This window comes from Gossypium hirsutum, chromosome D07 (assembly GCF_007990345.1).
Source record: "Gossypium hirsutum isolate 1008001.06 chromosome D07, Gossypium_hirsutum_v2.1, whole genome shotgun sequence".
NCBI lineage: Eukaryota > Viridiplantae > Streptophyta > Magnoliopsida > Malvales > Malvaceae > Gossypium > Gossypium hirsutum.
Window position 1 is genome coordinate 57291629 of NC_053443.1, and position 13476 is coordinate 57305104.

At 29.8% G+C, this 13476-nt stretch overlaps 1 pseudogene; it reads left to right on the forward strand.

The window, feature by feature from the left end:
* The first annotated feature begins 5585 nt into the window (after positions 1-5585).
* LOC121219588 (microtubule-associated protein TORTIFOLIA1-like) lies at positions 5586-8600 on the forward strand (annotated as a pseudogene).
* The last annotated feature ends 4876 nt before the right edge of the window (positions 8601-13476 follow it).

Genomic DNA, 13476 nt, shown 5'->3' on the forward strand with positions numbered 1-13476 from the left:
AGGGTCGAATTAATCAAATAGACACCCAAATACTGATACATGGGTCGTGGGTACTAATACTTGTCATACAAATATGATATAGTTGTTAGGATCTACTGCTCTAAGTGTAGTTTATTCATCATTTTTACTTGTAATTTTTCGAATAGACTAGTTTAATAAAATTTCATTATTCACATTAATATCATTTGTATTTATCCTTAACAGTTCTTACACGCAAAGTAAAATGTAAGCAAATATTTGCTTAATGATTACCTAACACTTAACTAATACTAAATTGCATTATGTGGTAGGATCGTATTACGAGAAGATAACTTATATTAATAGGTAATCTAAAAGTTCATAGTTTGATGAATCGAAATTGAACAAATTGGTTAGGACTATTATGCCTTCTATCAAGTCCAATATGGGAGATATCTTATCTTGGGTATCAGAGCTATTGACTCCTAGAAGATAGAGACATATGTGTGATTGTTTGGATTGATAGTACATTATACAAGACCTAAGTTGAATTAATCCTAGATACGTTTATGAATTAAGTCACTTGTGATGTTCATAGTTTGTCTTATCTTAATCTTGAGTAACTGGTTGACTAAGTGTGTTTGACTCGCATACCTTAATGTATTAAAACCTTAAGTTCAAATAACTAAAGAGCTAAAAGCTGGCACACAGTGTGTATAACTTTTGCATGACACAACTTCATTCACAATAGTGAAAATTGTAGCCTGATTAAGGGTAAATGATATCCTCTCATTAATACTACATGATAGATGGAAAAGTAACATGTCCATGAGTCATTTGTCTAGGCCAAATGATTTAATTACTATTTGTTAGTAATTGACTTTTTCATGAAAATGTAAAGGTTATCATGAGATAAAATAGGATCATATTGAGTGAACGAATTTAACCCAAAGAGATAAATGATATCTTGTGAGGGTAACACACTTATGACAAAGCCATTAGACAAGCATCTATTAAGTTGCTTTCGTAATGGTATATAATAAGGGAGAGTTCAATCATGGTGCTTTAGTGGAATGACTTCATGATTAAATAATGATGTAATTAATAGACGAAGAGTCAAAACTTGATTACACATTATTTTAGGTATAGTAAGGTTGTAGAGTTATGCAAATGGGGCCAACCTTTTTAAATTGATTTGTTAAGCTTTTCTCAATTTCTCTTTTCTTTTAGAAAAGTTTTAAAAATCTCAATTCACCTCCTTTTAATAATTGTGGTCCTAAAACTTATAAATAAGAAACTTTAAACTTATCATTAAAATTTTTCACTCAAATGAGGTGTATCTATGACATTTAAGACTTTGACACATTAACCAAGAAAAATCATTAGGCTTGTAAAAGGTGGAACTTTAAAATTGCTTAAAGAGGGGAATCTTCCACAATATGAATCTTGTTTGGAAAGTAAAATGACTAAGAGGCCATTTAATGCCAAAGGTTCAAGGGCTAAGCAATTACTAGAACTTGTGCACATTGATGTATGTGACCGCATGAACATTAGTACACGAGGAAGTTAGGAATACTACAAAACTTTCATAGATGATTATTCCAGATATGGATATGTTTATAAATACATCATAGGAGTGAAGCATTTGATAAATTTTAAGAGTATCATGCGAAGGTTGAGAAACAATTAAGTTTATTCATTAAGGCACTCTAAATCAGACGAATGTGGAAATATTTATCTAACGAGCTCTTAGGATACCTATTTGAGAATAAGATTCTTTCCATGTTAACAACACCACGTACTTCGCAATATAATGATATAGTTGAGAGAAAAAACAAAACCTTGCCATGGTTCATTCAGTGCTAAGTTATTTACAACTCTCAACATCCTTTATGCACTGCAAATGTTGCATGGCAAAAAGCTCAACCTAAATCACTTTAAGATATAGGGATGCCTAACACATGCATTGGATAAGGATGCTAAGAAGTTGGACTCACAAATAAAATTGTGCATGTTTTTAAGATATTTGAAAAGAACAAAAAGTAGATTGTTTTATAACCCAAGAACCAAATGGTTGAAGTGTCAACCGTTGCGACCTTTCTAGAGGAAAGTTACATAGACGACTTTAAAAGTTGAAGAACTTTCAAGAAATAAAGAGAGCCCTAAAGTTTTGATAGTAGTTTATATTTTAAATAACCTACAAATAATCAATGACACAAGGAACCTCAACATGGTGGGAGAATCTCTAGGAGACCGGATTGCATGTATAATGACAATGTTTATAACATGAAAATTCTCGAACAAGAAGGTGATGATTCGAGCTCGTGCTTATATATATTTCTCATATTATAGACTAGTTTTTAATGTCATATGTGTTCCTTATGCTTTTACGTTCTTATTTTTAATTTACTTCTACAATAAAATATATATACTTTTATTAAGGCTTAATACACATTTTAGCCTCTGAAATATACTGCTTTTTCTCACTTTGTCCCTTAAAGATTTTGTTGTTTCACTTCAATCCTTAATGTTATTAGACGTTCCAAGTTCAGTCATTTAGATGTTAAAAAAACCAGTTGGGATATCCAATCAATCATAAACTGTCATGTGGCATATAATGACATTGCCATCCAAGAAAACCTAAAAAATTAATAAAAGTATAAAAATTTGCAAAAATTTTAAGAAAAAAATATATAATTGTTTAAAAAATTAAAAATATGTTAGAAATTTTTAAAAATTGTAAGGGACAATAAAATTTATTACAAACTATAAAAATTAGAAATTGTAAAAGATTGTAAAAAAATATTAAAATAGGAAAAATTGTTTAAAATTTTCTATTTAAGTAACTGTTTAATTATTTAATCTCCAACCCGATCCAACTATTTTTTTCTAATTTCACCTACTCCAAAAAAAAAAAATACAACCCTAATAGAACAAGTGGAGTTAAAACTATTCTCATTTTGAGTCCCAAATTATAATTGCTGAATTGACGCTTAGTAAATGGGGCAATTTACCAATAAAAGCCCTTTTTCTCAAAAATTACCGAAATGGGCCCATTTTTTAATTATTTACCGAAATGGTCCTTTTTTCGGGAAATCGCATCCACGTCAGCGCGATGTCAGGGTACGCATCAGGAAATCGCGTCCACGTCAGCGCGAGATGCTGACGTGGAAGGAAATCGCGTCCTTGACGTCGGCCCGCGTGTGAACAGTACCCAACGATAAAAAATAAAATATCGGGCCCATTTCGATAAATTTTAAAAATATAGGGCTTTTTTGGTATTTTGAAAAAATAAATTTTGAATCTTTTTGTACTTGTATTTATTTTTTTAATCAATTAACTCTTCAATATTACATCAATAGCAACAAGTACAAAAAAGATTCAAAATTGTTACCAACAAGATTTGAACCAAGGTACAAAAGGAAAAGAGCAAGCATATTAACCAATTAAGCTAAACTAATTAATTAACATATTATAGAAATACTGTTATTATCTTAATTATATTACTTACGTTCTAACGATTTATCGGACCAATATAAGCCTCGTGGGCTTTATTCATGCTGGGCTCAGATTTGATAGTGTGTATATACATACACACGAATAGTGAAGATTTATAATTCTATAAATAAAATTAAAAATGTGTTTCAATGTATTATGTGATTTTATATGTTTATTTTATAATTCATTAAATAATATATTTTTACTTAGTTGGTTTAGTTTATAATAAACGTAAATTAATGAATTAAAAATGATTAAGAGAATAAAATAATATTTGAAAACTAATGAAAGTAAAAAAAATGTGAAAAACAATCCATAGTAAAATATTACGTAATTAAATATTTTTCACTCAAATATAAGTGAAAATTTCATTTACAAACAACCATTCATATTAAATAGTTTCGGTGAGCGAAACAAAACCTATTAAATGATATTAAATATATTTTTCAGTAATTCTTTTAATGCTATTTGAATGAAAATCTATTTATATTTATAGCACAAAATATAAGTTTTAATTAGTATATAATTGTAACACTAATTATTAAGTGATAATTAATTGAAAATAATAAATGTAATTTAATATGAATTTAAAGTCTAATAGAATAATAATTATTTAACGTAAAACATATCTATTAGTTTTGGATTCAAGATTGAGATTGTAGCATTATTAATAAAATAATTATAACTAATTTTATTTTATGTAATATTATTGATTTTATAAATTTAAAAAATATACGAGAAGCATAGCTAACACAAAATACTAATTCTTATTTATTGATTTTTTTTATCTAAATTTTCAAATAGATTTTATTTGCCGTATAAGCTTTGTATTGAATCAGACCGATTTGATTAGATGCAATTATGTTTTATATAAAAATTAAATTCTAATTCAATTATAAAATATATTTATTTTATTTTAAGTTTTAACATATAAAGGAAAAAAGTAAACAAATTTATACATTATAAGTACTATTAGATTAAGATAATATAAATTAAGAAATAAAGAACTCTTTTATAATATATAATATAAATAAATTTATCATATAAATTAAGAAATATTTATAAATTTATTTCTTAATATAATGAACTCTTTTAAAATATATTTATATTAAGTCGTTTTGGACGAACTGGAGGCTAGTTAATTGAATATACCTAACATTTTATTTATAAATTAAGTGATAAATAATAAACAATATCTTTTTTTTCTATTTTATGCTTAGAAATTCCAATTAAAACTCAATTTTACATCCATATTTTCTTTTAATTAAATTGTAGTTAAAAAAATAAAGTTTTATGTAGTCTTTTTTAACTAATAAATTATCATACTCTAAATTAAATTGTAATTATTTTTAGATGTCAATTTAGCAATAAGATGGAAAGAAAAAGATATTATTGTGGATTCAAAATTCATGCAAACTCATATTTTTATATATATTATAAATAAATTGTAGATATTAATGTTAAATAATTAATAAAATATGTAATTAGCTGATGTTGTTGTTAATATAAATTTTAAATATTAAATGTTCAAGTTTCCATCATTGAAAAAGGTATATTAAATTGGTTAAATTCATTTAATTGATATAGATTGTTTTTGTAAGTAAAATAATGGTTTGTGAGGTATTGTCTAAAAAGTAATCAATTATAATTTAATACTAGCCTCGTAGTTGTTGAAGCCTCACTCCCTCCCTTTGAAACTTTTCGCAACGAAAGTTTAAACAATACTAACAAAAATAGGATAGAGACGAATAATTTGCAGTTTGCACACATAAAAGGTCTCACACGAATTGGAATGTGCTCTCCTAATCTCTGTTTCAAAGTTCTTTAAAGAGGTAATGTAGTATTTTGTAAATGAGCAATCCATAAAATAGGAAAATTAAGAACTCTTCAAAATATCCTTAATTGATTAAATATCTTCACCACTAATAACCATGAAAACTTTTGCACAACATCCTTTAAATGTCAAAATAGGCAAGTTACATTGTGTCTAGTTGCAAAGTGAGTTACAATTGACAACACTAAAATTCTCCCTCTTTAAGACTGTTGCAACAAATTCTCTCAAGCAAGGAAAGTAATAAAAAAAAAATCTTAGAGCTTGTTTGGTTTGGTGTATTGGCTAAGCCAATACACCCCTAATCGGTGGGGCCCACCTAATACCAATCTAAGACGCCGTTTGGTTGAGCGTATTGCTAATACGCGTCTATCCCCTTACTTCCCTAATCGGTGAAAAACACCGATTTCTACTCCCCCCCTTATTCTCAGATTAGATGACCCTACCCTAAACCTTCCCTCTTTTACCCCTAATCGATCCCCTCTGTTTCTCTTCCGTTTCCCACCTTCATCCGAATTGCTTCCTTGTTTCATTGCTTTTTCCCAGTATTATTTTCTTCCCTTTTCTGCCGATTTGCTCCCCCGATTATTTTCTTTTCTATTTCGGCCGATTTGCTCACAGTTTCTGCCGATTTGCGTCATCGGTTAGTCTATGTTTCCCGATAGATTAATATCCTTTGCTATTGTAGATGAAAACCAATACTTTCGAGGTAAATATGATCTATTGTTTTTATCTAATCGGTTTCCCCTTTTGCTTTTTTCAGGTTCTTCATTGTGCCCCGATTTGCTAATAGGTTAGTTTTAGCCAATTTTATTCTGTTTGTATTGCATGTTGAATTGAAATGTGTTTTCTGTTGTTGGTTAGGCTTAAGAAATGCATGCCGTTCGAAGTTGTTCTCTCTTCTCTGCTAATCTTCGATTTCTGTTGTTTGTTCTGTTGTAATTTAAATAGCAATGGGGGAGCAGAACAAAGGGGTACAATCTGGTGCATCGACGTGTATGGCTAAGATGGTGGAATGTGCATCTGATCCTCCTTTGCCTGCTTTTCAGAAACTGTGTCCAAGGATCTGCAAGCTGTTGAATAACCAGAATTTTATGGCCAAGGCTTCCCTTTTGCCAGTAGTGGCAAGTTTGTCACAGGTTTGTGTATTGCAGTTGTTTTGTGTTTGATTCATAAGGATATTGATGATTTATGTTGTTGGTTTTGTGGATGTCAAGTATCATCGTAAATGAATATCTTGTAGTTTCTTTATTGTTTACTTTGTGCTTGTTTTTTTTGGCTGGTATTGTAGATCTTGTTTTATTTGATCATGTGAATTAGGTAGCTAGGTGGGGAATAGATATGGAAAATTCCACAAATAGGAACAATTTGTTTTTTTGGTCAAAAAATAGGAAAAGAAAATTGAAGTTCTGTAAATTTATGATGACCATGTAGGTGGGAGCAATTGCACCTCAGAGCTTGGAAGCATTGCAGCTAAGCATCCACGAATGCCTTGGGAGCACAGATTGGGCGACGAGAAAGGCAGCTGCAGATTCTTTAAGTGCATTGGCACTGCATTCAAGCAACTTGATTGCAGATAGAGCATCTTCGACAATAACCATACTTGAGGGTTGTCGCTTTGATAGGGTAGCTTTTTGGAGTCATTTTTCTTGCATGCATGCATACATACTTATATATATGTATATTACTTTTACATCAATGCCTTGTGTATGATTTCATTGTGAAATTTTGATACATATTTTGGACATGACTGGTGCCAGACCATGTACTTTCTTTTCTTCATTACATGTGTTGATCTGGTCACTTTGCTTCGGGAAAACATGTATATCCTCCACATAGATTTCCTTTTTTTTGTAGGAACTTGATATAATTAGAAATCCTAGGGTTAATTGTGTGACAGAATTTAGACTAATAGAAAATGTGGGTTTGGACTGTATGCATCCATGCTTTCTAAATTGGTTTTCAAGGGACTTTCAGCTAGCACATTATGATTAAGCAAGGTTAGGATTGAAGTCCTTTCACTATCATCTCTTCTAATGGTGTAGATATGACAGATTTACATTACTCAACACTGCCTCATGGAAATTTTATTCTATTGTAACGTTTAATCATTGGTCAACCAGATGAAACCTGTGAGAGATAGCATGACAGAAGCATTGCAATTATGGAAGAAGATTGCAGGAAAAGGGAAGATGGAGCTGCAGATGACCTGAAAGCCTTGTCTCATGGTAAGTGTGTCAGTTAAGTGTTACGGGTTGTCCTTCTGATGTGTAGGTCATTCATCTTATTGGATTAAACTTGTTTCAATGCTGTAGATGGTGACAATGCTCAGTCAGCTGAATCATCAGAAAAGAATGGCTCCAAAGATCCAAGTGCGGGTGATAAAAAAACACAGACTTCAGATTCTGTTTCTGAAGGCAAAGGTGGAAGCATTATTGACAAAGCAGTTGTAATTTTAAAGAAGAAATCACCTGCATTAACAGACAGAGAGTTGAATCCTGAATTCTTTCAGAAACTCGAAACAAGGGGACTCTGCCCTGCAATGCAATGCAATGCAATGTCTGGACTTCTTGGAGCGATGCAATGCATGCCCTTCAAGTAGGTGATATGGACTCTGCCTATGCAGAAGTTCTCTCTACAGGGGATGATCTCTTGCTTATAAAGCTGATGGATAGATCAGGCCCTATGGTTGATCAACTGTCAAATGAGATAGCAAATGAAGCCTTGCACGCTATTGTGCAATTTCTTATGGAGCAAGATTTGTTTGATATTTGTCTATCCTGGATTCAACAGGTATGGGTTCTTCATCTTTGAGCCATTTACTTCAAGCTGCTCTATTTAGACATTTTCTTTTATAAGTTTACTATTAAAAAAAAATTCCTGTAATTATTCAGCTGGTCAAAGTGGTGATAGAAAACGGACATGATGCATTGGGTATAACGATGGAGTTGAAGAAAGAGCTTCTGTTGAATTTACATGAAGCAGCTTCCACGATGGATCCACCAGAGAATTGGGAAGGGCAGTACCTGATCAACTTCTATTACAATTGGCATCTGCCTGGAAAATTGAGCTGCAACAGTTTGATAAGTAAATCTGCTGGTTTTGGTTTTGGAATCCTGTGTTGTTCTTGCAAACTTCATGATTATGTTACTCTGGTTCGGCGCATATATTTTACATGATGTAAATTTGAAGTGAAAGAAAACTAGCATCAATGGTTGAGGCCACTTATACATTTTTGTATATCATGTAAGATAGTGGCCTCTGATATAAATGTAAATGTACGTCTATTATACCATCTATGCAAAACTAGCATCAACAGTATCATATATTATGATTTGAGTAAATTAATATAAGAACATTAATTATTAAGAATTTTTTTAAATTATATAGTTTAATTAAAATATATTTAATAATAATTATGTTAATTTATATTTTACAGTATCATATATTATGATTTGAGTAAATTAATATAAGAATATTAATTATTAAGAATTTTTTTAAATTATATAGTTTAATTAAAATATATTTAATAATAATTATGTTAATTTATATTTTACAGTATCATATATTATGATTTGAGTAAATTAATATAAGAATATTAATTATTAAGAATTTTTTTAAATTATATAGTTTAATTAAAATATATTTAATAATAATTATGTTAATTTATATTTTACAGTATCATATATTATGATTTGAGTAAATTAATATAAGAATATTAATTATTAAGAATTTTTTTTAAATTATATAGTTTAATTAAAATATATTTAATAATAATTATGTTAATTTATATTTTACAGTATCATATATTATGATTTGAGTAAATTAATATAAGAATATTAATTATTAAGAATTTTTTTAAATTATATAGTTAATTAAAATATATTTAATAATAATTATGTTAATTTATATTTTACAGTATCATATATTATGATTTGAGTAAATTAATATAAGAATATTAATTATTAAGAATTTTTTTAAATTATATAGTTTAATTAAAATATATTTAATAATAATTATGTTAATTTATATTTTACAGTATCATATATTATGATTTCAGTAAATTAATATAAGAATATTAATTATTAAGAATTTTATTAAATTATATATTGTAATTAAAATATATTTAATAATAATTATGTTTAAATATGATTAAATTATTTATTATTGATAATAAAAATCTTATTATAATTTAAATAACAATAACAATAATCATTTACCAAAACAAATTTATGCTAAGGGTATTCTAGTCATTTTAGTTTTTTCTATTATGCTATTACACCTCTATTCCATTCAACCAAACACAAGATTACTATTACGCCTCTATTCCATTACATTCAACCAAACAGTGGATTAGCTATTACACCTCTAATCCAATACACCTCTAATCCCAATACACCTCTAATCCAATACGCCTCTAATCCAATACAGCGAACCAAACGTGCCCTTAAACTTAAACTCCTCCTAAGAGACACCAGCTATGAACATTAGTCATCAAAGCAACATTAGTCATAGCAAACCATCAAAGTAGCATAATCCACCATCCATCATAAACCTTCAGCAAACAACTGGAAAAAGAAAATTATGTCTCCATTAGCCAACAAACTGGTGGTAACATTGGCTCCCTTTCAAGTTCCATTTATTCTCCCCTTTTTTTTTTTTTTTGGACAAAAATACAAAGGACATTAAGGCTTAATGGCTTGAATATCAACTCAATATCTAGCCATTCTTCTATGCTTCTCGAGAAGCTTAATATGCTTTTCAAGACAATCAATCTCACCATCCAGTTGTTCAAGAAAAGACATCTTGTTGTTTCTCCAGTTGCAACTCTATCTTCTTCAACACTTGTTCTTGCCTATATCTCATGGTACTTGTAGATTGAGTTGCAACCGAAGAAACAACTAAATCTTTTTTATTGAGATTATTTAAGAGTTTGTAGTGTTTGATACTAATATGCCTCAGAACTCCATAATAATGACACATAAGATTACCTTTAGGTCTCTAAATCTTCTCACTAATGTGGCTTGACACTCCTTCCTTAGAACTCTCTGGCTTCTCTAAGTAATCTTTTGCTTTAACAAATTTAGTAGGAGTAATAGTTTTCTTATCAATATCACTATAGCCAAGGCTTTCATGTCCTAATTCACATCTACAAACACCAAGGATCTTGTCTAATTTCTCGCTTCTCAATCCTATCTTTTTCATGTTTTTAAAATTGATTGGGATCCTGCAACTTCCTTTAAAACATCACTAAGGTTGGCTCTTTTTCTACTAAGGAGGAGTTTTTCTTTTCGATATTCTTCAAAAGGTTGTGATTTTCCTATTTAAGAGTAGAATTTTCACTAGTTAATTTTTCATAACAAACTTTATTTGCATAACATGGTCTTGAATGTGCCCAGAAAGTCTTTTGTTGATTTAGCATCACTATCACCGTCACTATTTGTGTTAGTTGCAACACTTTTAGTTTTAACAACAAGAGCAACATGATTGTTATTATCTTCTTAAACAAAAGATCCAATTAGCTCGAGTATTCTCAGAGTGTTGATGTTTTGGTCTCTTCAATGGCAAACACGTTAATGGAGAATCTTTTTGGAAGGGATCTTAGGACTCTATGAAGTAGTTTTGTATTTGAATACTCCTCGCCAATAACAAAAGCTTGGTTAGAAATGACACACAATTTAGCATAAAATCTGAAAGAGTTTCTTCTTCTAACATTCTCAAAATTTCAAAACCTAGTCGTTAACATTTGGAGCTTGGATTGCTTCACATAATTAGTGCCTTTACGTGTTATTTTGAGAATGGTCCAAGTTTCATAAGCAAAAATACCTTTGGAGATACGCATGAATTCTTGAGAATCTAAACCGTTAAAGAATGGTCCAAGTTTTGTCTTCATTTGTTGACTAGGTGTTTCAAGTTTGATAGTTTGAACTCCATTAGATTATCTAGTAGGTTTCTCTCAATGAGATAAAATGACTTTCCAAGCTTTCTCATTGATTGACTTTATAAAGGCTCTCATATGTGCCTTTCGATAGGCTTAATTCGACCCATTTAGCGTAGGTGGTCTGTAGAGATTGAGCCTCCTTTCATGATTTAGCAATTCTGCAACCAAGTACATCTAGTGTTTAACTCTAATGCCAATTGTAAGTATTGAATTGTTGGTCCAATTGTTATGCGAGTTGCAATTGAATATATAACTGAAATTGAAAAGTAAAATAATGAACACAATAATTGATTACGCCGTTCGAAACTCTTGTCCAGTGAGTAAATAATTATTATTTAACAATACAAGAGATAATTTAAGCTGACCTTACTCGCACTCTTTGGAGCCTCGCTTGCATACAACTATAATGAAAGTAATTTGCGCTCATAAAAGTTTCTCGCATAAACTTGAATGTACTCTCTCAATCTTTGTCTCAAAGTTGAAACACAAATTTTCTTTAAATAGATATCGTAGTTCTTTGCAAAAAAACAAGTGTGATCATAATGAATCTCTAAAATTTCTTCCCAATTAAATCTCTTACCATAAAATAAAATAAAACTGAAATGTTTATCCACAAAAGTCTTGATTACATATCTTCATAAAAAAGTAAATCATGATAGAACTCTTCAAAATAATCTTGCTTGACTAAATATTTCACCAATAATAGGGAAATTTGTTGCACAATATCTCATAAAAAAAATTGCACAAAATAGTCAAAATCATGGAGCAAAATATACCAACAAAATAGACAAATTGCATTGCGTCCAGTTACAACTGATGGTGCAACGTTAAACACAGATGAGTTATGAAATTAATGGTTTGAGAATAGATATTCTAATTGGTTGCATTGCTAAAAGCTAAAAAGTAGTAGAGCATAATTAAGGGAATGACAATTTTTACCAATAGAAATAGATGAAAATTTGAACAGAACACTTTGATCTAACATATAAAAATTAATTTGTCTATTTTTTAAATAAAATGGACAAAATGCAATTTGACTCCTAATCATATTTTTGTAAATATATGAAAATATATTGAATAAAAATGTGAAATATAAAATATTTTTAAGAAAAAAAAGTCAAGAGAAGCCTTGTGTGAAATAGTACGGAGCTTAGAAATCTTTGCAACAGTGAGTATGGCTGTTTACTATTAAGCTATAAAATTAAGGACCTGAAATTGTAGAATATATCGTCGGCAAATGTATAATAGCCACTAGCATTAACGTCAAAAGGATTTGCAACAAAGCTTTGTACCTCTAGAGGAGACAATAGTGGTCAGGTAGGCGAGAGAGTACTTTAAGTGGTTGTTGGTGCAGTGCAGCCCTATTTTGCTCTTACAAGTTTTATCAAGGAACAGTCAATTCAATGATGAGCTTGACTGAAGTCTAGGCTAATGACAGCTGTAGTCTTCAATATCATAAAGTATTATGTTCAATAAAAATAATCTAATTCGGCTATAGTTCAAATTCAAACTAGAAATAATTGAATTTAAAGTCTAGCATGAAAATTGATTTAATTTGATAAACAAGCTTAATCAAAATAAATTCAAGTAATTAAACTCGGTAGATGAGCTTTAATTATACCCTAGGTGGGATGGTGATAAGGCATTTCCAGTTCATAACTTGAAGCTCAAACCTTGAAGAAATTGGATTGATCAAGTTCCAATCCTCAAAATAGTTTTAAAATCAGATTGATTTCTTGGAAAATGGTTTCTTTCATTGGCAGTTGAATTCTGCGAACATACAGGAAAACTACAGAAAATCTTTCAAAAACTGAACCACCCCACATGGTAGCAGTTGGACAATATGTTGCTTCAACTCTCTTCATTTTTCAAGTATAGGTATCCCTATACATATAATCTTTCAAAAACACTTCAAATGCATCAAATAGTTTAACAAAAAAAAAAAACTATCCACCTTACACTATGTTGATTCAACACACAATCTTTCAACTACATAAAAAGAAGTTAAATAAATAAATGAATATTATACCCTGCTGCAAACATAGTGATTACCCAAGTTGAGTAATAGATTAAGTGCATGGATAAAGGCATCATATATATATATATTTGATTCTTGAAGAAAACAAAGAAAAGAGACAAAAGTAAACTCAAAAATAAATTAAACAATCCAAGAGCATCAAACTCCAAACCCCCCAAGAAAGGCATCTTTCTAGCTGATTTCATGGTGTTAATCATAGATAGACATAGG